Raw genomic sequence first — 25,000 nt, forward strand, 5'->3', positions numbered from 1 at the left:
TCTGCTTAATGCAAAACTGTTGAACATGAATAGGATTCAGTGGAAGTCGTTGAGCTCATTAGTGAATAAATGAGGAGCCATTAGAGCAGAATAACAGAGGAGAGCTCCCGCTGTGCAGCCTCAACTCCTCCTCGTCGTGTTTCTGTTCACCAACACCTGAAATCATCCACCGTGTCTGCTCTTCTGTCACACCCTCCATCCTTCTGACCTCTGCTGGGGTCGTATCTGATTTCCTCTCAGACCTGCGCTGAACTCCTCCTCCTCCTCCTCTCTTTGATGTTGATTTCATTTCTTTCCTTCTCACTTGTTTTTCTCACGCTCCACCGGTCGATCTGAAAGCGCCTCACCTCCTCCCTCCGTCTCCTCCACTTTCTAATTCTCTGTCTCATTTGCTCGTTTAATCCTTGGTCCTCTTCTTCCTCTCTGTATCTCACCATTGAGAGCACGCCGGCGTCCGTCCCTCCCTGACGGCGTCAGAGGTCGTGCCTACAGTGATATTTGTGCGTGTTGCTAATCCGCTCTGTCTGTTTGTGTCTCGGAGCAGAAAGCGGACCTGGCGGTGGCCGGCTTCACCATCACATCGGAGAGAGAAGGTGATCGATTTCTCCAAACCCTTCATGACTCTGGGGATCAGCATCCTGTACCGGGTTCATCTGGTAAACTCGCCTTCGCTCTTCTATTCTTGACATCAATCACAAACTGAATGCACGACGAGGGCTGAACGAGATTTAATAAGACGTTTCACTTGTTCTTCACAGACGTGGAGCGTGAGCGCAGACATCAGAGACTGGTTATTTCTTCTGATGCTGGTCACACTGGTTCAAGCATGAATACCTGAGATGTGTCAGAACAGCCAAATCACAGTTTTTACGCCACATTTTTCCACAGAGCGGTTTGTGTCACTGCTTCAAACCAAGAAACCTCCCAAATAAAGCAAAACATGTCAGAGTACAGTGATAGCGTGTACACATGACGTGAGGAGTCAGTGGGGTGGTGCGATGGTGGGGGGAGGCCACGTGTGACCCCGGGGAACATGCTTTTTATGCCAGAGTAGAATAAAGTGTAATTGCACATCCACTACAGTAGGTGGCAGGGTTGTTATGAAGTGCAGCAAACAAACCTGAAAAAGAAATGGAAAAATATTTAACAGCGACGAAAAGAGACGGAGATAACGGGACAAACGAAAGTGTCCTGAAAGCAGTGTTGACAACTTAGCGACTTTGTCGCTATATTAGGCGAGTTTTCAGACCCCCTTAGCGACTTTTTTCTAAAAAGCGACTAGCAACTAATCTGGCGACTTTTTCTGGTGTTATTGGAGACTTATTTATGACGTCTTTTTGACGTGAAAGCGGGTATCGCTTTTACTCTTAACAAGCAGCGGTGCTGCCGTGGGCACCTCGCCCGTGCCAAAGCGCTCACAGGCGGAGGATAGTCCTCCAGATAGTCCCCCCGCTGCTATCAGGGCAGAAGACGTTCACACCTGTGCATCCAAACTGCAAATGAATCGCGCATGAGCGAAGCCGCTGCTCCCGCACTGACTGTAATGCAGTCAGGTCTTCCTTTACTCTTATGCTGTTTTGTGGATCAAGTTTAAAACTACTTATAAACACACACACAAAGTAACTCCACCAGAGCGCCTATTTCGGGTCACTTTTGCCGGTCCAAGCCCGGGTAAAGGAGCAGGGTTGGAATTGTGACATTAAAAAACAATAATTGCTAAAATAAATGTAATTTGTAGTTCTAAATAAACTCTAAATGCATTTAGGACGTTTTTACTCCCTTTATGTCTCTTCCACGATGTTATTTCTCTCTCCAACAACATAGGTTACAATTAGATTAGCATGACCAATTATGCAAATTAGGCGATGACGTCATTTAGCGACTTCTAGCGACATTTAGGACAACCAATAGCGATTTTCCTTACTGAGGAGTTGGCAACACTGCCTGAAAGCAAAGACGAGGAAATGTGCCGACGCTGGCTTCACTGTGACTTTGTAGGTTAAAGTGTTTCATAGATATGAGAAGGGCTGAGTTTGGGTTTTTGAGTCGTTAATGTTGCTGATCAATTGTATTTATTTGTTTCATTTTAATTTCAGAATCAAGTCGGTCAAAAGAAAATGTTTACAGTTTCAATAAGGATTCATTTTTTTAACGAATCCTTGCTCGGGCGCCTCAGAGCGCGCTCAGCCTCGCTGACCTGGCAGCTCGTCCCGGGTTGATAGACATCCGCGCTACCTATAAAAGTAGGACGTTTTGTCAAAACACTAGTCCGACGGGTCAATCAGCAACCTGCTGACCAATGAGATGAAACCTTTCCCCGTGCTTCCCTGGAACAGCGGTCTAAGTCGCACCTTCAGTCGCTAACCTCACTTGAACTGCAGCTCTCTCTGCGTAGCAGGCACTGGACCCTGTGCTCTCCGCCTCCGTGCAGCATATGAAATAATAAAACACCCACAGCACCTGTAAGGCTCATAAAAAATGCATCGCAGCACAGCACAGTGGAGCTGTCAGCACCGCAGGCTTCAAATAAGCAGACAACAGGTTTAATAAGACGTTCCAGCAGAGCTAGCTGAGTTAGCTGCACAGACCCAGACTGAGGAAGCCGCTCAGCGTCGTACCGCAGAGCAGAGAAACCCCACCTCTGTGTGGAGAACAGAGGAAGACTCAGTCTTCCTGTTAAAGTTTAACTTCTTTCTCTCCGCTGTCGCCATGTGCTTCTCCTGATGGAGTCTCGACCTCGCTGTGAGTCGCAGTCGCAGAGAAACTCGATGTGTTTGTGGAGGATTCTCGTGGGATCTTTGATATTAAAATATCAGGTTCAGTATGAACAGTCGGGTTTGCTCAGAGCGCATGAAGCCTTCTTTTTACCAGCAGCTACATGGCCGGAGCTACTGGAGGTCCTAATAACTGAAACTGAAGAGGCACAGGTGCAAATGTTTAACACCAGCACAAGCGTGTCTCATTCTGGGCACGGCTGTGATGGCTGTCTGAGACAGAACAAACCCATGTGCGATGCAGCGTCTGTCCGGATGCAGGTGTTAGTGTCATGTTCCCGGCGTCTGCGGCTCACACAGCATGGAGAGAGGCCCATTGTTGAAACTGTGCTCATTGCTTGGCACGCTGTGAGATCACCTGCCTCACCGCCGAGCTTGAACCGAGAGCTTGGATTGGTTACGCCTCCTGTACCTGCAGCAGGTGGAAACGCAGCGAGCTGGTGCACACGTGCTAGAACATCATCACATCGGCGACGCCAGGATGTAAATGAGGTCATAGCTCCAGTTTAACGTGTGCAGGCCCTGAAGGTTCAGATGAAATGACAGCTGACCCTTCAGGGACGCGTGCGTGCTCAGATCCATCAGGTGAATATTAATGGAGGCGCCGTCAAAGCGCCGCGGGCGGTTTGCTTTCGTCCAAAGAAGCGCTTTTTAGACGATGTTAAAGGTCCGTTTATTTCCAGGCGCCGTCTGTGGACTCGCACAAACTTTTACAAATTGAACAGCCGAGCGTTTGCACCTGTTGACACTTCCTGTCTCGCCCCGGCTCCGTCCGCCTGATGATTGGATGGATTCAGACATGGCAGTGAGGCTCTGCTGCTGGCGGCGGCGATGGCTCGGGCCACTCTGTCAAACTGTGAGTTTGGGACCGAGCGACCGCAAATATTCCTGCGACCCGAGAGATCGCGCAGGAAGAGGAAGAGCTGGGGGAGCAGATAAAAGCCGAGCCGGGGACACAGATGGAGGGCATGTTTCTTCTCCTCCTGTGATTCAGTTTGGGGGAGAAGGTGACGCCTGCTGCTGCTTGAAAAATATGAGTTTTCCAGCCTCTGAGGGAGGATCGGTGGCTCTGCGTCCCTGACTGGAATCTAAAGCAGCGCCTTCACTTCCTGTGAGTCTGACAGAAACCTGCTCAGGTTGTAGATTTTTGGGTGAACCTCAGTCTCAGGGGTTAGGACGCTTTCAGGGACGATTACACTGTTGTTATTAATTATTATTGAGTTCTCTGAGGATTGTGTAGGAGGAGGCGGAGCGAGGGGCACGTTTCCTGTTTTAGAGTCGTTGTTAGTTCGATGTATTTCAGTCCTGTGTGAAATATGAAGGCAGGAGGACTAAGAAAGTCTAAAAGCGCAGGTTAACCCTCTGAAGCCCACGCGTCCAAATCACATGACCAATGCAGCAGCGAGACGCAGCCAAGTGTTGATTGGTCACGGCGTCCACGCTCAGTACACAGAAGTGTTTCGGACACGTGATGATGTGCTGCTGTTGAACTATGGACACCATGTTTGTCTCAGCTCTGCAACGAAGCGTCCGAGCGTGTTCAGGTGTGTTTCAGTCAGCCATGCGTTTAGCGGCCTGTTTTCCTGTGCATGACATCAGCTTTGTGGCATGCACCAGTGCACATGAAGCACGCTGATCCGCAAAGCATGCGTGGCTCGGAGGCGCAGCGGCAGCAGTCAGGCCTGCGTGAGCAGCTCCAGTGTGAGAACTGTCAAACATTTATTCGTCATTATCATGAAATCGTCCTCGTCTCTCCTGATGGAGCTCCTGCCCTCAGACACTGTACCTCTGCGGCTCATTAGCATTCTGTCCTCCATGTTTGACCCGGTCCGCTGTGAGAGCTTCGGTGTATCGACTCTACGATCAGTCAGCTGTTTAATGTGTGCACGGAGAGGCCGAGCTCGCGCTTCTTAAGTGTTTATTTAAGGATTAAGTTGAGCGAGAGCACATTAGTGCTCACGGCCTGCAGGCGTGATTTACGCTGTCACAGCGCCGGGCTGACGGGCAGATCCATCGCCTCGATCCGGAGGGGAGCTCCGCCCTCCCGCTCCAGTGTGGAGTGGAGAATGTGAACCGAGACGCCGTGAATGTATCCCGCTAACACCAGGCGTCTGTTATCGAGTGCAGCGGTGCTGATAGATCAGCTATCAGCACCGCTGCACACACGGGCTGGTTTATTGAGCTGAGGGGGCGTTCCCTGAAACGCCGCCTTGTCATGAATCAGAATCAGAATACTTTATTGATCCCTGGGGGAAATTATTTAAATTATTTATGTTGGTGCTGTTTGATTGAACTTGAGCAGGGCGAACATATTTTAGTCGTCACAGAGCAGAGAAGGCGATCCCGGGCCTGCTGCTGAGATTTGAATCTTGCAGCTGCGTCTTCCTCTCTTTGTTTCCTATTCGAGTTCATTGATGTTAGCTTTGATTGGGGGCTTTGATGTTTGTTGTGCTTCACATTTTTATGCTGGATTTTGTATCCTTGTTTGCTTTGTTTGGGCTCATTTGTTCCCTTCACTGTTCCCTTGTGGTGGCGTTTGAGTTTACACCGATTTCTTCAACAGCGTAACAGGCGATGTTTAGCCGACTGTCTACAACATCAGTGCACGATGTGAGTACGTCTGTGTGCGCACATGTCGGTGTGCAAACTCACACAAGCCAACAGGAATTAAATCTCAGAAGTCCCGAAGCAACTGAATACACAATCCAATCGTGTCTGCAGGCGTCAACAGCTTTATGTGCTTTGTAAACACACACACTCATAGCTGCGTGTGTGTAAATAGCTCACGAGCACACTTGAAGATGGTAATCTGTTTAATTGCTCAAGCTGTTGACTTGTGCACACACATTAGAGAAGAAGAGCCATCGTGGTACCCCTGCTCTCCCCCCCAGCGCTGAACACTACAAATTTATGTCTGCTGCTGCTCCCAATTCATTAGTGCTCGATATATCATCACTGCCCTGCTCTCTGAATCTGAGGCACAGCGTTTCACTGCGATCGTGTGACGCCATCGCTGAGCAGACGCCGGCTGATTGCGAGGAGAGGAAGCGGCGTCGTTAATATTAGAGCTGCTAGCGGCACACGGCTCTAAATACACACGCCTGTAAAACAAGACAAGTGTAAATACAACACGATAACAAGCTTCAAGTTAAACTTGTATCTCCTCAGTCTGGATGGTCTCATGTCCTCCTCGTGCTGACACATCTGCCTCCATGGGTCTCAGCCAGGTTTAGCACAGGCTAAAGTTCCTAAAAGTTCCTATCGCACACATTTATTCAGGGTCAGAGGTTAGATTTCTTTTATTTGTGCATGTGGTGAATTGCACCATGGCTTCGTGTGTTCCTGCATAAGCTTGACTCACTTTTGAAGCATCTCGATTTTCAGAGCCAACAGCGGGCAGATTTGCTAATGCTAGCTAGCGCTGTGACTGTGTAGTAGTGATGTGTCGGTCGCGAACGAAACGGCTCTTAGAGTCGGATCTTTGACGTGAACGACGCGAGCCTTGTGCTTTATGCTGGGCAGAGGGGGAGGGGCGGTAGTTACACTCAGTAGCACAGGAACAGAGCGGGAGGGAGAGAGAGCCAGGGACAACAACGTCACATTAGAAAGGTATAGTAATCATCCACAACTTGGTTGCAGATGATAAAGGATTCAGAAAGTTTATTCATGCAGGTCCATATGACAGAGAATATGCATCTTCTGTTTGTTTTCATAGTTTAATTTATATTTAATTGTGTTGTGTTTGCAGTGTTTTGTGTTGTTTCACTTTAAATTTGTTTAAAAGGGAAAAGCTGAAAATTTAAATAGTTAAAAGTTGAAATGTGAATAGTTGATTTTTGTATTATATGATTTATTTATTACATTTTATGTGGAGTGAATAAATAAAAGTATATTTACGGTACCCTAGAGACAAAGCACGTACAAACTCCAAAACACAACAGAAGTGCTCCAGGATGCTAGGGGGCAGTGTTGAGCTTTTGTTACCTCGTGGCTGCATAAATACAGGCCATTTACCATTTGTGTATAAATACACAAACAATACACACATGCTTTCAATTGTGTAATTTAAGTGATCTAGGTAGTGTTGGGAAATCAGTTTCACCCCGGTTCTTTTTATTCCTCAGGCTTCCAGAGATGCACCGGACTCAGTAGTCATTTCACAAAACCTTTATTCATCTCATTTAAGCATGCATCTTCTAGAAGGGAAGACTTGCCAGGCCGGTGCCCCTCTGCAAAATCTTCACTCCTTTGTCTGTGAAACACAGTTTTGTAGGAGCGACTGTATCATACAACCCCCATGGTGTGCTGCAAACTCTGTGTCTGTGCCTATGTGCACGAGCACGTGAATGCCTGTGTGTGCGCGTACCCGTGTGTCTATGTGAGTGCACGTGAGTGAATGGGCGTGTGTGCGTAACAGTTAAAGCACTATGTGCGTAGGGCTGCTCGATTATGGCAAAAATGATAATCACGATTATTTTCACTGAAATTGAGATCGCGATTATTTGACGATATTTATTTAACAATGACTTTAAAAAAATAATATAAAATAGTGTGCAACACCACTGAAGTTTTTTCACCTCTCTTTTCAACCAGCGGCAGTCACTCTCCTCTCCAAATAACTTCTGCTTAGCTTTCCGGGCTTCCCTCGGGTCCTCTTAATCAGCGGTCTCCAACCTTTTTTGCGCCACGGACGGTTTATGCCCGACAATATTTTCACGGACCGGCCTTTAAGGTGTCGCGGATAAATGAGGGAGGGGCTAATAATCGGCTCAGTCATTTTTAATGATCGTTGAAAGCCCAGATCGTAATCGTGATTAAAATTCGATTAATTGAGCAGCCCTATATGTGCGTATATCTCTATGTACGCGCCTTCCTGAGGGTCATAAAAGTCCATCTCCCTTCCAAACCGAAGTTATTCAGTTACAAACTTTGAGACTCCCACCCAGGCATGCCCTGAGGAATTTCCACTCAACATTAACCTCTCTTTGTCTCACTTTCACAGTTCAAACTGGGGGAGGGTCTCCTAGAAATCTACTCCTAAGTTTATGACACACTCAGGCCTTTATTACATCCAGGGCAGTGTCAGAGTCTCTACAATAATTCTACATCCTGTCTAACACATTTCTAAACTCTAAATTAGGCTACGCATATCTTCAGTAGCTGTTTTGAAGTTCAGTTAACGCTAGAAACGTGTTTTGTCTCTAGGGGCCACCGTGTATATTTTTATATAAACATATATTAATAAAACTACTTTTTCTTTTACATTAGTAATTCCTTTTGTGCATAATTTTATATTATTGTTAATAATAAATAAATTAAAGCAACAAAACAACCTGAAGAACCGAAACCCCATCACTACTGTGTAGGTCAGGGGTCGGCAACCCTGGGCACGCGCTCACTTTGCGCCAGAAAGAGGAAACCAGCGGATGTCGCGCTAAACAACAGCAGCACGTTTAAGCTTGATCAGCTGTTGTTAGAATTTATTTAATATTACTTTCTAGTATCAGCTGATGTTTGCTGGAGCCACAGCTGTAAAGCTGCTGGTCATGATGTCGGTTTGGATATGTGGTGAGAGGGAAACATGAAGATGAAACCAGGAGATGTCCTTACTGAACCATCAGAGCTGTGATGGAGAAACAGGTTTACCTTTTAGGTCACATGGATGAGTTGAAGTTATGAACTGTTTCTGAGAGACAAATAACACCAGGATCCTTTTCTAAGCAGCTGACAGCTGGTAACTGTGCAGGGGCGGGTCTAGCAAAGTGTTGCCAGGGGGCATGTAGGGCATTAACAGGGAGAGGGGGGCACAAAGAAATACTTTTCTTTCTTATTCTCATTTAAAATATCTAGCTTTTATTAAATAATTTTATAAATCTTACAACCAAAGTTTTTATCTGACGTAAAATGTATAGAAATCATACATATACCAACAAGACTGTACATCACTGTCACAGTAGCGTCTGTTTACATTGTTGTGAGGAGACCATAAACAGCATTTGTATTTTCTGTTGTACACTTCATTTGCTGTTATGGATAAAAAGTCTTTTTTTGTTTCAAAATAGCTGATTACTATTCGCTGACAGTTGCCAACATCTGTGAACACATATAAGTGTGTAACTGTTATATTATTTATTGCTAATGCAAACATACAGCACATTGACTTCTGAGGAAATTTTAGACAGCACTCATCATCAAAAAGGTTGCCAACCCCTGGTGTAGGTGGATGGTAGACATCGTAACGGCCAGGTAACACGTGAGACTGTAAGTCGCCGTCACGAGGGCACACCTGCATGTTTGCACGTGTACACGTTCCAACCTTATTTCCACCATGGGTCTTCTTGTCGATGAAAGTGCTCCCTCATTATAACGCAGATTTTTTTTTGTGCAATTTTTCTTTTTTCTTTTTTTACAGCACATTGTGTTCTGCGTCCTGATTGGCTGTAGACCATTGTCAATCAATCTCATGCCGTGTCTCCTGTACAGTGCAGAGTGCGTTCAGCTTGTCAAATTTACATCAATCTTAGACCCTAGCAGTGCTGCACTGTATGTGTGTAAGTTTCCTCCCAAAGAAACGCAACAATGTTTGGTTTCATCCTATAATTCTGGACTTATTTTTCTACAAAGGTTTGAACTTTGAGGGTTTAAACGAGAGAAAAGTGAAAACGTTCATGCGTGTCTGAGTGTGTAAAGCATGCCGTGACGGGTTTTACAGCCTTAAAACATCCATAATGACTGTAAAAAATAAAGTTCATGGGTTTCACCTGTCGCGGGTTATTTTTAGAACATAACTCCCGCGATAAACGAGCGACCGCTACATATTGATGGATGGCGCGGGGCCGGCACTGTGTCCTCACATCGAGAAAGTCGTGGGTTTGAATCCGCCCGGGTACTCGGGCTTGCTCCCACAGTGGGGTTAGCCTAATTAGCTGCCTGCCTGTGTTAGACCTGTCCAGGTGTTCTCTGCCCCTCGCCCCCTTGTGTGTTGGGTTAGGCTCCACCCCCCTCGACCTTGTGCTGAATAAGCAAGACGGGATTCTTCTTACTGTCCAACCAACCAGAGCTACGCTGTATTGCAAACACAGCTCCCGTAGGAACATTTTCTTTCAGTCGCCAGTGAAGTCGGGAATGCTGGATGCAGCCGCTGTCACCTGCTCTTGTGCCCGGGATGTTTGATTGGGTTCTGAGCCACATCACACGATCGTTTCAGCTCTGCCAGCCTCATGAGCTGTTTCTGAAATGAGCCAGAATGGACAGAAATCAGAGCCTGAATAGATTGCCAGCTCCAGTCATCTGCTTTAATTGAGTCCAATCTGGGAGTTCCTGCTCCCCTCACTGCCAAATCCTTTTTCCAGCAGATGGGGGGTGATGGAGGCATCGCAGACAGCAGGCCACGTGATGAAGCGGGTCAACGGGAGGCGTCCCATCAGGGAGCGCTGGCTGACGCTCGTTAGCGCTTGAAAAGCTCGTCAGTGTAATTTTGTGTTCTGTTGTTTTTGTTGTGTTGTTGGAATTGCAGGTTCAAAGTGAACGAGCGCTTTTTGTTCCAGGAGCGTCATTTTCCAAAATGCACAGCTGTCAGTGTGAAGGTGTTTCAGAGTGTGCTGTGATTGGCAGACGGTCATTATCACAAATCGCCGTCCACGGCAGGAAGCTGTATCCTACCCTTTACAGACTGTAGATGAAGCACGAGAGCAGGCGGAGACCCGACGTTCCCGGTCAGGAATGCCGTGGTCATGTGATCTGTGTGTGTGTTTCAGGGTCGTAAGCCGGGCTACTTCTCCTTCCTGGACCCGTTCTCTCCGGCTGTCTGGCTCTTCATGCTTTTGGCTTACCTCGCCGTCAGCTGCGTCCTCTTCCTCGCAGCCAGGTAAGACACCTGTCTGTGCGTCAGCGTCCTAATTTTACCTGCAGCATGTGTCTGCGTTTCAGGAACAGTTTTCTAAGGTGGGCCATAAATCGCTGACGCGCTCTGCACGCCATCCAGGACTTTGTATCGAAACTTTATTTACAGTCACAGCTTCAGACGCTCAGCTCTGCTTGAGCTGACAGAGACAAACCAAGCATTCAGCCACAGCACACAAAAAGTCATTTTATCATAAAGTCGTGATTTGATGATGTCATCAGCTGCTTAGTGATGACATCATAACGAGCTGCACTTCAGAGTAAAAGCATGAAGAGAACAGCTTTAATCTGTGTTTAACTGTAATATGTGAGCAGAGAGTAGGAGGGGCACGCCTCTTCATCTGCTCCGTAACACACATGTTCAATCAGCCAATCACGTGGCAGCGCTCAGGGCGTTCATGCAGGTAGACACGGTGACGATGACCTCAGATCATCTCTGGTTTCTGATCTCAGTCCAGCAGAGCAGCTCTGGAGAAATGTGTGATGATGTCATGATGATGTCATGTCAACATGGACTAAAAATAAAGGAAAAAGGGGGTCTAATGAGGACAGGCCAGGTGTACCTAATGAAGTGTCCGGTGTCATTATTTCTGCCTGGGCTGATTTACAGTCTTCGCCTCACCTTGTGCAGGTGAGAGGCGAGTCAAAGCCGCGTCACGCAGCAGGAAGCGTGGCAGTGACCAACCCGGCGTAACCGGAGGGTGTCCCGTTTCTGTTGAAGATCGACATAGAGTAAAAATATGATGTAACATTAATTCAATTCAATTTCAATTCAATTTTATTTATATAGCGCCAAATCACAACATAAGTCGCCTCAAGGCGCGATAAATGGAAGGCTAATGCTAAAATGACTCCACGCAACAGTCGTGCGCTCCAGCTGAGCGTCTAAACACAGTCACCACGTCGTTTCCTTTCAGGTGTCGAGCGTGACGTTCGTCTCTCTCGCCTTTTTTCTTTTGTTTTCTCACCGCATCGCTTTGACAGAGCAGAGCCGCCCCGCTGCGTAGGTTTAAGAGCTCCATAAGTGCAGGCAGCTGACCGTGAAATGTTAGCCGCGTGTCTGAGGCTAAAGCTACTCTGGGTTTTAATGTTTCGTCCTCTCTCCCCAGGCTCAGTCCCTACGAATGGTACAACCCTCATCCGTGTTTGCGGGAGCGGCGGGACATCCTGGAGAACCAGTACACGCTGGGGAACAGCCTGTGGTTCCCAGTGGGCGGCTTCATGCAGCAGGGCTCCGAGATCATGCCGCGGGCGCTGTCCACACGCTGCGTCAGCGGAGTCTGGTTGGTACCAGCTTATGTTTCAGTCACGCTTTCCAAATGTGCACGAACATCTTCAGACAGACGAACTTCATGTGAAACACGAGGTCATTTACATTACAAGGTCGTTTATAAATAATGGAGGACAGCGAGGACGACCGTTCCTGAGCGGAAGACGGCGTCACGCGGTGTCACGCTCAGAGAAATCACCACCGCAGCCCATCAGGCTGCAGCACGTTTCGCCTGCTCTGGTCACGCTGTGTTATCGGTACAGCAGTGGTCGATTCAGGAAGTGCCCCCAAACATGTTCATACACAGCAAATTCAAAAGTGTTAAATGTTTTGGTGTTAATGGTCTTCTTGCAAAAGTAGAGTTAATTTTACTCTAAGCAGAGTCACATTCTTTTAATGTAACTCTGAGGTGTAAAATGATAGTAGTTAAAATCGAGTGTTAAAAATGAGTGTTTCTCTGTCAAATCTGGAGGTGTTACAATGGAAACATTAACTCTTGACCTCTTAACTCTGAACTCCTACAGGGGCTATGACACCAACAGAGTAAATTCACAGACTCCGCCCCCAGCACGGCTCCAATCGAAGCTGAAGTGAAGCCGTTTCAGAACATTTTGCTCTACATATTTGAGTTGTTTGCCATGCTTGGTAAGTCATTTTTTCAAAGATTGTTTCAATTGGTATTAGCTTTTACTTCTGTGGCTCTTTGGAGTTGAGACAAAGCTGTGTGAAAGGCATTAGCCATGTTGCTCGCTGATAGCATAACATTCTGTTTTAGCTAGCTGAAAGGTATTGTTTGCAGGCAAATACCACAGCCTTGAAAAAAGCTTGCATGTGAATTTTCAGTCAAACTTTTGGTCAAATACACCTAAAACAATGTCTAGAATGTGAAATGTTGGTATAATGGTGCTACTTGAAGCCTGAAAACGATCGCCCATAAAAACAAACAAACGAGCAAAAAGCAGTAGCTGACGTCCTGACTGGATTCTACGTTAGCATAGATCCCTCCAGAGTTTTGTGCACACGGTTTAGGTAAAAATGAAAAAGGTTGAGGTTTTACATTTAGTTCAGTATTACCTGTTGCCTGTGTCCTTGTCTTTTGGGAAAATACTTTACACAAGTAATGACTCAAAGAGGATTCCTTTTTTTTTTTTTTACTGTGCTGCAATTGTTTACTGGATTATTTGTGCCATTAATTAGTGTCAACAAATTTTTATTCAATCTCCACACAGGATATGCTTGTGAAGATGGAATATGGGGGAGAGCAGAAGTGCGCTGAAGTTCCACAAAGTGATGAATGAAGGACATGCATATTGTATTGAAGAAATAAGTGATGAGAATGCTGTTATTTGCATTTACCATGTCAGACCTTTTGATAAACAAAATTCTAATGAAAGTGAGAACATGTACACTGTTACATCTTTCAGATAATGTTTTGAAATTGTGGTGCACAGTTCAGAATAAATGTTTTTCAAAAACCATTGCGTCTTTTTAGTAAATGTTTATTTCCAAAAGAAATGTCTAGAAGTTCAGAACAGTAAAATTCCCGCTTTTTAGAATGAATTAGAAGATAACTCTTACGTAGTTAAACTAAAATACTCTTTGAGAGTTAATATATAAACTCTTAACACCAAGTGTTAAATTATCAACTCCAGACAGATTTGGTGTTTAACACTAAATCAGAGTTAACGTACCAACTCTCCAAAAAGAGTTAAATTAACACTCTCTGGTGTGGACCCATATAGACACTTTAATAGTGTTGAAATCAAATCCGACAGTGTTAATTTGGACATGCTGGATTTGCTGTGTATGAAACTCCACCCCCTGTGTGCTGCTGCAAACCAGGGTGGGTGTGGGGAGGAGGTCGGGGTGGATGGATGCCACAGAGACACAGTGAGGTGAGCGCTGCATTCAGGGGTGGGCAACTCCAGGCCTCGAGGGCCGGTGTCCTGCAGGTTTAGATCAAATGATGAGTTCGTTACCAGAACTCTGGAGCCCCCCCGACTCGCCCTCACCCCCCCTCTCTCTCTCTGACTCACCCTCACCCCCCGCCCCCTCTGACTCGCCCTCACCTCGCCCCCTCTGACTCGCCCTCACCCCCTGCCCCCCCTGACTTGCCCTCACCCCGCCCCCTCTGACTCGCCCTCACCCCCCCTCTCTCTCTCTGACTCGCCCTCACCCCCCGCCCCCTCTGACTCACCCACACCCCGCCCCCTCTGACTCCCCCTCACCCCGCCTCTCTCTCTCTGACTCGCCCTCACCCCCCCTCTCTCTCTCTGACTCGCCCTCACCCCTCTCTCTCTCTCTGACTCGCCCTCACCCCGCCCCCTCTGACTCGCCCTCACCCCCTCTCTCTCTCTCTGACTCGCCCTCACACCCCGCCCCCTCTGACTCGCCCTCACCCCCTCTCTCTCTCTCTGACTCGCCCTCACACCCCGCCCCCTCTGACTCGCCCTCACCCCCCACCCCCTCTGCCTCGCCCTCACCCCCTCTCTCTCTCTCTCACTCGCCCTCACACCCCGCCCCCTCTGACTCGCCCTCACCCCCCCTCTCTCTCTCTGACTCGCCCTCACACCCCGCCCCCTCTGACTCGCCCTCACACCCCGCCCCCTCTGTCTCGCCCTCACCCCCCGCCCCCTCTGTCTCGCCCTCACCCCCCGCCCCCTCTGACTCGCCCACACACCCCGCCCCCTCTGTCTCGCCCTCCTTTCACTGCTGTTTAATCGTTTCAGCCTTTCTGTTTATTTAAACTTTAAATAAACCAAAAATATAGAAAATATAATTTTTCAAATGCATTGATTTTGTAAGTTGAAACTAACCTTCCTGATTCGTTTGTAAGTAAGTGCTCTAAGCTCACATTAGATAAGAGTGAGTGTTGGTGTAGGGTGGAGGTTGGGTGGAGGATTCTTCGCTGTGGTTTAGCTGCAGGTTTGGTTCTTTTATTTTCTGTGCAGAGAAACGTTTCTATATTCACGTGGTCTCGTTATCAGGATAATGAAATGATTGTTCCATCTTGTGAGATCATATGTTTTAGCTGTAAGTGTAGCAGTCATATGTACAGTGAGGTGCAGGTGGTGCTGATGGAGGTGCAGCTTGTCAGAATAAAGCAGGTGAGCCAACCTGTAACCGTCTGACTACAAAATCAAAATGTGTGTCGTTACTTTGCCAGAAACATTTTGTGTTGTGAGTTTTTTTCTGTGTAGAACCGAGTATTTCTGCACTGCTGCATCTGTACTTTGACCAAATCAAAGTATGTCAGTACTTCCCCACCCCTGACTCTCCCTCAGTCCCAGTAGCTGCAGTCAGACAGATGGTGGAGTGATACTGGAGGGACTGGAGAGGCCATCAGCATCTTTCCTCTCACAGCTCTCAGCCTCGTCTGGCACTTAGCCTTAGAAAGACTCACGAGTGGCTCGCTGCGCTGTTCACGCTGCATATTCAGGCAGAGTGGAAGCAAAGAGGCCGTCAGAGGGAGGTTAGCTTAAACGCGATCACGTTTGTAGTTTCCCTCTCGCAGCGTCTAAAAATCTCAGATTCCTCAGGACGCGGGGTCATTTCCTGCAGCTCCTGCTGTGCACCCATCACGGCGTTCTGCTGCAAACGCTGAAGCGCACATGCAGCTCCTCGCTGGGCTGAACTCTTTTCTGACTCAGTTCATATAACCTCAAACCTTTATAAAGCCATGGTCCTTTTACCCAGCGTGCTCGGGGAGCTGCCTTGCTGATGTGTGGTGACCAACACAGAGTTGGCGGCGTAGCTCTGGCGTTTCCCCTGAAACTCGGCTCATCTTTTAAGAAACATTTCTTTGTGTGTTTTCTTTTTTTGTAAATGGAAACGAGATCCGTCGCAGTCGTGGGTCTCGTCTCCGCTGACACCACAGAGTGTGTCTTCCACTTCCCGCAGCGCTCTGTGCAAACACAGCACATTAGAAGTAATCACGGCCTCGAGCCAATCACCAGAGCCCGAGTCTGTTTTCCTGTATTTGCTGGGCTGCTTTTCATTTAGTTTCTGCTCTGCTTCATCCTTCCTCTCTGCCTCCTCTTTAATTCTCTCCCCCCTCCCTAATTCCCTTGCTCATCACTTCCGCCTCATTTCCTCTGCAGCAGAGGCGTCCTGCTCGTCTCTGCTGCAGCTCGAGTTCATGTTTAGGTTGATGATTTTTACCTAAAACTCCTGACGTTTCCTGCAGTGCCCTCCATCTGTCTCTCTGCTGCGTTTTCCTCTCTCAGCTCTTAATGAAGATAGGCGAGGGGGAAGAGTGGGGCTGTGCTGCAGGGTAAAAACATAAAGGTCTTCGTCTCTCCTCCCTCAGGTGGGCTTTCACCCTCATCATCATCTCGTCCTACACGGCCAACCTGGCAGCATTTCTCACGGTCCAGAGGATGGAGGCGCCCATCGAGTCTCCGGACGATCTGGCGGACCAGACCAACATCCAGTACGGCACCATCCACGGAGGCTCCACCATGACCTTCTTCATGGTGAGATTATTTTTTAATCCAGCCATCCCATACGGTCATGTCAGGCACACAGAGGCGGTCTCAGGGATTCTACTTCCTGTTAATCTCACTGCATGACAGTGCGCTGCAGTCCAGCCTGGGGTGCAGCATCGGTGAACAGATTTTAATGGAGATAAATGGCAAGAATCATTTTTTACACCTGCAGGAAAATCCAGATTTGACATTAGTTTGTCCAAACAGCAACGGCAGCATTGATAACAAGTCTTCAGTGTTTCTCAGTCAGGCAGCTTTTAAAACCGCAGCTTTCTGCTGATGCAGGCTGATTGTTCAGGCAAGTCTGTAGGACAGCACGCGCTCCAAACTCCCACAGACGTTAGTGAGACGCCCAACAGGAGGCTGCAGGGGTTAGAAGCAGCAGCTGGTTGAAGGTGAAGAAAATCACAAATGGAGGATGCTGTAAAGCGGCCTGAGGTGCTGTGACGTCCTGAGTGCTCACAGAATAGAGGTTTCACTATAATCTAAACCTGTCTATGCCGACTGTGTCCACCTCTGCTTTAAAAACATGATGGAAATTTACGTTTCGTTCTGCAACTGTGAAGAACGCGTCGTGACAAAACATTTGATGGCAGCAACAAAAGGTTGGAAAAGTCAGAAACTGCATGTACAAACAGAATCATGTTCCTCACTGTGAACATGTCATCATCTACATGAGGTCATCAGCACGCAGGGACGAGGCTGATAACTGCGAGCTTCAGCAGCGCTGCATTAAAGGATCAGTGCACGGCTCAGGAACGCTCCCAGAAACCAGCGTCTGCCTGCAGGTTAAAGCTGCATCACCCAGAGAAGAAGCCACGTGTGGCCACGATGGAGAAACAGCCCCAGTTTACACACTGATGTTAATGATGCGCATGGAAACATGGACCTGTCCAACTTTTAGAGACGTGTTGATGGCATCACATTCAAAATGAGCTCAGATTTTTATTGACATGCTTCATTTTTTTATTCTCTGTGTTTTGTTCTCAATAAAATATGAATTCATGAGATCTGCACACTTATAGAGCCTCCAAGCTTGTACGTTGGGCGTTCTCTATTATATATAATAGTAAATTATTAAAGATGAGCAAAATAATGGATGAGTACTGCCCTGTATGCAAAGGCCTCGATGTCAGCTGTTATTTGAATGTCAGTAAATCCATTTGCAGACCGACCAGCAGCAGTTTCCATTCACATATGAGAATTTTCAGAATCACAAAAAGATTAAATACTGGAAGTAACGACCCGTAAGTGTAGAGACACAGATCCTGTGTTTGATCCTGGGATGATGTAACCAGTAATAACACGACCAGATTATTCATAATTAAAAATGCTCCCAAAGTCCAGTTCAGCACACGGCTACGCCACCTGTCAGTCACAGAGGCCACGCCCCTAACCATGCAAACTTTCAGTCTTGTATTCTTTCAGTAAGTGTTGGTTTATTTCTCCCGTGCACTCAGAAACATTGACGTGGGTGTTTATGGGCATGGACCCACTGTCGGAGGCTGCCTCGAGTGGCCATTAGAAGAAGTGCAGATGTTTCACTGAACTGATGGTAAGCTCTCAGCAGAGCACCAAACACCAGCTGTTTGAGGCAACTATCGATCCTTTTAAAGAAGTGAAATATATATTTTAAGGTGTTTTTAAAGATTTGTCCTCAGCAGGAACCAGTGGACTCGAGCCAGACTGCTCTTAGTGAGACACACGATATAAGTGCATTTACCACAGAAACAACCAAATCAAATAAAAACAGTAGGCTTATGCTGTAAGCGCACATCGTGAGGTACAAACACAGACCATAGAACACGTTCAGACACTACAACTGTCCTTTCACCTTCTCTTCCTGCAGAACTCGCGGTACCAGACGTACCAGCGGATGTGGAACTACATGTACTCCAAGCAGCCCAGCGTGTTCGTGAAGAGCACAGAAGAGGGCATCGCCCGCGTGCTCAACTCCAAGTACGCCTTTCTGATGGAGAGCACCATGAACGAGTACTACCGCAGCCTCAACTGCAACCTCACGCAGATCGGAGGACTGCTGGACACCAAAGGATACGGCATCGGCATGCCTCTGGGTGAGGAGAGGGGAGGGGCTAACCGCGTACCACAAGCCAAGGTAGACTGCCCCCTGCTGCTGAGTGCTGGTGTTAAATAACTTGGGATCACTCTGTTCTGCTGTTAGCGAGGTCTCTGACAGCTCAGGTGATCCTGGTTAACGCACAGTTAGCAGAGTTAGTGGAGAGAAGGAGGAACAGATGTTGACAGTGACAGAAAGACACGAGCAGCTTTCAGGAGAGCCGCCGTCACTCGTCGGCCTGTTAACACATGAGCATGGAGGCGGCGGCGTTTACTTTACATGCAGGAGAATCACAACACAGGAGTTTGTTTAATTTTTACGTTCCCTCTCTCAAAGTTTAAGGTGGAGTTTTCTAATGGCCGACACCAAGAGTTTGGCTGTACGGCAGGAGCTGTCGGCCAAAACGACACACGGCAAAAAGCTGACAAAGAGTTTGTAGCACAGCGACGAGCTGATCGCACTAAAAGAATCAGGAGTAAGGAAAGGGCCATCTGCCCTTTGATCTATCGATTAAGGGTGAGGGGAGGCGGATGGGACAGATTATATAAATTATATCTGATATGATTTAAATATTTAATAGCGAATTTTAAACATTGATCATTGGTTTGGGCGAGAGAAACAAACCCTTTGATCCTGTAATATATATATATATATATATATATATATATATATTACAGCTTGAACTCTGGGTCAAAGATTCAAGTTGCAGTTATTTATATTTCCTGTCACCTTAAATCTTCACTCACAGACAAGTATCTTTGACAGTGCATATATAGGTGTATTATATAGAAAAGACAAATATTGTTTGTTTAATATGTTGGTACTAAATTTGGCTCAATGCTTACATATATGTGTAAAAAGAAAACTTATGAGCTGTGATAACTGTGTCTGATAGAATGAAGAGTAGACTGATATATGAAATATTCCTTTATTGGGTGAGAAAATCAGACCATGTCATAACTGCTGTAAGTCACACAGAATAGATATCAGAGCCTTAAACAGGCTGACGTCTGCTAAATGGGTCAAACTGGGCAGAAAGCCTACAAACACATAACATCCTTATAGAATATGATGTAACACTATAGATCAACTTAGCTCAGAATATATAAAGCATATAAACAGTTACAGCAATATGATGCAACACACACAGCAGCTACTGATCCAAAATACTCAAAGCTTCATAGAACTGAAACCAACATTTATTTTAGCTCCATTCTGCTGCTGATACAGACTTTAGGTTTCTGAACATTAAACTTGTTGCTGCCTTTCATAGTGTGTAACTTGAAGGCCCTGAGTACTCTGAGTACTTTCTCCCACACTGGAAACACTGGGATGATCACATTATTTGAACATTACCTAATAAGACTGATTCAGCACAGACAGTTATGTTAAACTTTCCTAGCAGTCCTTCACAAACAGGGAACAGTCTGTCTATTCTCTCCATCTGTCAGCTGCTGCTGGCTCTTCCTCCTCCTCTTCCTCACATACTGCTGAGTTTGTCCTGGTGGATCATCAGGGCTGCAAAGCCTCACAGATGATGTGCAGCAGTGGGTCCCTCAGTCTGTCCTCACTCTGGACACTTGCAGTCGTCACACATGGAAATCAAATGTGTGATAAGCTGCAGGATTCAAACACAAGTGTAACTTATAAACACATGTTCATACTTTTATTCCACAATCAGAGAGAAAGAAACAGAGAGAGAGTGCAGGACAGACAGACAGGTGGCAGTCTCAGGTGTACACACTGCTACACAACAGCACAGAGAAGCAGGATTTAGTGTTTGTGTTATTACGAGTGTAAACAAGAAGAGTTCCAGATGGTTCAGTGGACACATGTGTGACTGCTGTGATTAAAGCATCTTTCTTTCAGCTTAACGAGTGAACCGTCAGCTCGTTCAAACACACGTTAAAGTGCGTTTGGCTCGACACCACCGAACAGAGGCAGCAATATAACACAGCTAACATTAACAGTGCAGTGAATCCTGCTTGTGCCGTGATGTTCAGGACCGAGCAGCATCACTGACTTTCAGCTTGTTGTGTTTGTGGATATATGACTGACTTTAATTATCCATAAAATCATCAGATTCTCTGTCAGATTAAGGTCGACTATTGAACGGCGCATATTTAAAGGCTTTAAAACCAAGTTAACGCTGGAAGTACAAACATCACTAACGTCACATAACTCTGCTGACATGTGGCCAACAGCAATTGTTTAATGTTCTTCAAGTGACATCGTATTCAGTACTTACTTTTGACAGTTCACTCTTCGGCCGCTCCCTTCTGCCGTCTTTTGGAGCAAAATTATCCACACCCACCGCCGCACTATGAATTGTGGGATATATGGGACCAAGTGTGCACCGGACCACGCTTGATATTTGGGGAAATCGTCGGCGCATTTGGAGTACACTTCGAATTGGGACAGCCGTCGTCGTGTGGCGGTGACGTAATCGCACTCAAAATGCGTACTTCAAGCGTGCGGTCTCTTAATTGGGACACAGCCCAGTTCTGTCTCTGAGTGGATTTTGTTTAGGCGGGGTACTGCTGACACTCTACTGTGGATTGACTAACATACAGAAGCCTCTACTGCCATCCAGTGGTCAAAAATTACACTGCTGTAGAACTGGGCTGCTGTAGTTTAAAAACAGATTAACATGTGTCAATGCAGCTGTTTATTGTTGTTATTAAATTATTGCCTTTTGTTTGATGATGAAAACAAACAATCTCTTGCCTCAGGGCAGGTTTAAAGTGTCAGATGAACCATGACACAGTTAAATGTGACCGGATTGGTGAGCTCCACACCCACAGTCTGTGGATTTCGATTGAATCTGCCCCTGCTGTTTGCCCGGGAGACCCTAGAGGAGCAAAATGCTGTGGCGGGGTGACTGCAGGGCTCGGTCGGGTTCCCCCGTCACCACGACAAGTAACAGAGCAAATACATTAGCAGCTGATCAGGTTATTTTACAGCAGGTCCATCACATGATCCAGTATAAAACGAGTATCTCAGAGACGGCTTAGAGTTTCACCAACCTGCAAAAAACTGCAGGAGGATCAGAGCAAATGCGTAGAGCACCGAGCTGAAAAACAAAGTAGTGAGAGCTGTCAAAGAGGCTGTGTCCATCTTGTGTTTACAGCATATGCTTTGCCTATTGTCCCTAAAGCCAATCAAAGCCACCTCTGCTGACCCACGGCTGCAGAAACAGCAGAAGTGACGGTGTGGAGGGTTCAGTTAGTGTGTGTCTGCTGATAAGTGTCAGCCTGCAAGCTGTCAATAAATCTTTACTGAGGATTGAACGTGAGTCTGTTCAGTAAACAACCTGCAGTCTGGAGAGATTAGGGGATTACATCGTGCTGCAGGGTCCCGTCCAGAGCTCCGGTGTCGCCGCCCGCTGCCTCCAACACATCTGGAGCTCCGGTGGAAACGAGACTGCGGACAGCAGCGGCGATTTGTATAAAAGGTGCAACTGCTCGCGGTGTCGTTGTGTCGCTGTTTATGAGAACATGTTAAAAACCCCGCAGAGCGCGCCGCCGCCTCCACATCAGCACGTTTACCTGATAGCAGGTGAGCTCCACCATTAGCACCAGCCCTCTGTTTTCATTCACAGCCCACCTAAGATTGGATTTGTCTCGCTGCCTTTGAAAGAGGAACACCAGCCGGCAGCTCGTCTTCAAAGCCAGTTTAGTGCATCAGGACGCCGCGACACCGAGTGCAGCTATGTGCAGCCTGGTTGGTTCCCACAGACGTGAAACAGAAATCCACAGACGCTGAAAGTTGTGCAGAACGATGACCCCGTCTTGTGTGGTCATGCAAACATGATTCGATAAACAAGATAAACCCATAAAAAGTTTCATCCATCCACAGGCTCTTCTGATCATCTGTGCAGGCTCTGAAAGTTCACCAGTGCAGGACAGTGTTAGACATCACACGCCTGGAAGCTGAAAGTGGACTCAGGGCCACAGCTGGTGTGTGTGTCAGGCAGACAGAGGCTTAGATCAGTCTCGGGTTGGTGGTTTGATCCAAGGTTTAGCTCACGTTTATCCAGCATCAGATTGGATGAGCTCAGTCTGAGTCTGCTCACAAACACGCCTGTTGGCGGTCGTCCGATTGTTTCTGGTGGTGCCTCAAAGCACCGAGGTGACCGTTGGTAGGATTTGATGCTATATAAATAAAACTGCAGTGAACTGTACGTCTGTGATGGCATACAGGCTGTGTCCAGGAGTGCATCTGAAGGAAACTACTTCCTGTTCGGAAGTACAATACAATACAGTTTTATTTATATAGCACATTTAAAATCCCGAAGGCTTCGCAGTAATACGGAGAAACAACATAACTCAATAACAGAGTACAGATCGGGCACTAACAGACAGGATGGAGGCATTAATAGAACAGAAGAGTTAAATAAAATAGGCATCAAACCTCAACACAGAGGGAAGGTCAATCGTGAGTGCGAAATATCTACGAAGATAAAAACTGCAGTGAAATTAATGATAAAATAATACATTTAATAAAAAGTGTAAAAAGGGTGTTAACTGGTCAGGACAGCCAGGTTAAATAAGTATGCTTTCAATCTTGATTTAAAGGACTGGATAGAGTCCGAGGCTCGAATAGAAGCAGGGAGGCTGCAAAGGTTGGGTGCAGCTGAAGCAAAGGGTCGCCTCTGGTCTTCAGTCTAAACTTAGGTTGGTGATCTTAATGTACGACAAGGAGTGTGCAGCTTGAGGAGGTCAGTGAGGTAACTGGGCGCAATATTATTCAGGATTTTAAAAGTGAGTAGCAAAATGTTAAACTCAATGCGATATTTGATTGGTAATCAGTGTAGATCAACAAGAGCAAATTTTCTAGCTCCAGTCAGAAGCCGAGCTGCAGCATTTTGAACGAGCTGCAGCTTTCAAATAGAGATGGATTGGAGACCACAGTAGAGAGAATTGCAATAGTCTAACCTGGACGTCACAAAAGAGTGGATAAGAAATATTGTATTTTTCAAATATGGAGCCCAAGGGTTCCCAAAGTGAGAAAAGGTGGACATGCACCCTAAAACCAGAACAGGATTCAACACAAGAGAGTGTGAAGCCTTCAGTAATAAAACTTTTCCACTAAAATGATTAAGAAATTGCTCACAGAGAGCCTGAGAGGCCGAGCTCGACGATCCAGGACAGGGATTTATCACGGAGTTAAACATTTTGAATAACATTCGGGGGTTGTGGCTGTTAGTCTCAGTAATATCTGACAGGAAAGCTGCTTGAGCTGCCTCAACAGAGTTCTGGTCTAGAGAGCGGCTCCTACAAAGGATGTCGTAGGACATCTGAAGCCTACCTTTCTTCCACCTCCTTTCAGATCGATGGCAGACACATCGTAAGGCTCATATAGTGTCATTTAGCCCAGGTTGAGTAGCTTCATGTGTGTCTTTAGATGCTGAATATGACTTCTGCTCCTCGTCAGGCTCTCCGTATAGAGACGAGATCACTCTGGGAATACTGCAGCTGCAGGAGAGCAACAGGCTGGAGATCCTGAAGAGACGCTGGTGGGAGGGAGGACAGTGCCCCAAAGAGGAGGACCACAGGGCCAAAGGTCAGTGTCATCGTAGCGTGATCATTTAACGTAAAAACATCATTTCCTGTTTCTGTTTGATGGAAAGATTCCTGCCTAGGACACAACCGTGCTCCTCGCTCATGTCAGTGAAGCCTTACCACGATGACACGTAAACAGGAAGTTTTTATCGGGCGTCTCCTTTCCTGTGCCGCCTGTCTTTTCCTCATTGATATAACAAAATAACAAATGACTTTGTCCTCCGCCTTCGCTGTTGTTGTGTATTTGTCTCCTCCTTCTGAGGCGTCTCACGCCAACAACTCCACATTTTATGCCATCAAACAGGTTAAATGGCATAAAATATCGGTTGTTTTAAGCCTGGCCCGTTGTTGCTGATGGAGAGCACGCTGTGTTTGGAAACAGTCCTCAGGCTGGTAGACCGGTGTAGGTGAATCGATCTGTGATGTGTCCATCGCTGCGTTTCAGGGCTCGGCATGGAGAACATCGGCGGGATCTTTGTGGTTCTGATTTGCGGCCTCATCATTGCCGTCTTTGTGGCCATCATGGAGTTTGTGTGGTCGACACGCCGCACCGCCGAGACGGACGAGGTACACCATCGCACACACACACACATACACACACACTTACAGATTACACTGGGCAGACGTGAGCACTGCAGAGCATCTGTACACTGATACAAACGTGCTCCACAAGGTCAAGTTTATTTATGCTGCACATTTCCAGTCAGTGCTGCGCAAAGAGCTTAACAATGTAAAATACCACTAAAACAAATAAAATGTAAAACAATGATGCAGTAAAATATAGAAAAAAAAAGAGTCAATAAAAACAACTAAAACAACAACTAAGGCTGTTAAAACCAAAATGTTAAAGTGGTTAAAGCCAGACCATAAAATGTGTCTTCAGTAGCGAGTTAAATTGATCAAGTGTTTGTGCACATCTAATATTT

At 46.6% G+C, this 25,000-nt stretch overlaps 1 pseudogene across 1 annotated transcript in view; it reads left to right on the top strand.

Moving 5' to 3' along the window:
* Window positions 1-25,000, top strand: part of LOC309699035 (glutamate receptor ionotropic, kainate 5-like) — a 98,192-nt pseudogene that overhangs the window by 70,030 nt on the left and 3,162 nt on the right. The window contains exons 13-19 of the transcript XR_014280808.1: window positions 545-656; window positions 10,532-10,641; window positions 11,786-11,959; window positions 16,256-16,421; window positions 18,283-18,508; window positions 23,947-24,075; window positions 24,520-24,641. The product of XR_014280808.1 is annotated as a glutamate receptor ionotropic, kainate 5-like (transcript). The remainder of the gene's footprint in view (window positions 1-544; window positions 657-10,531; window positions 10,642-11,785; window positions 11,960-16,255; window positions 16,422-18,282; window positions 18,509-23,946; window positions 24,076-24,519; window positions 24,642-25,000) is intronic.

The sequence above is a fragment of the Aulonocara stuartgranti genome (assembly GCF_965226115.1).
Source record: "Aulonocara stuartgranti genome assembly, chromosome: 22".
Taxonomy (NCBI): domain Eukaryota; kingdom Metazoa; phylum Chordata; class Actinopteri; order Cichliformes; family Cichlidae; genus Aulonocara; species Aulonocara stuartgranti.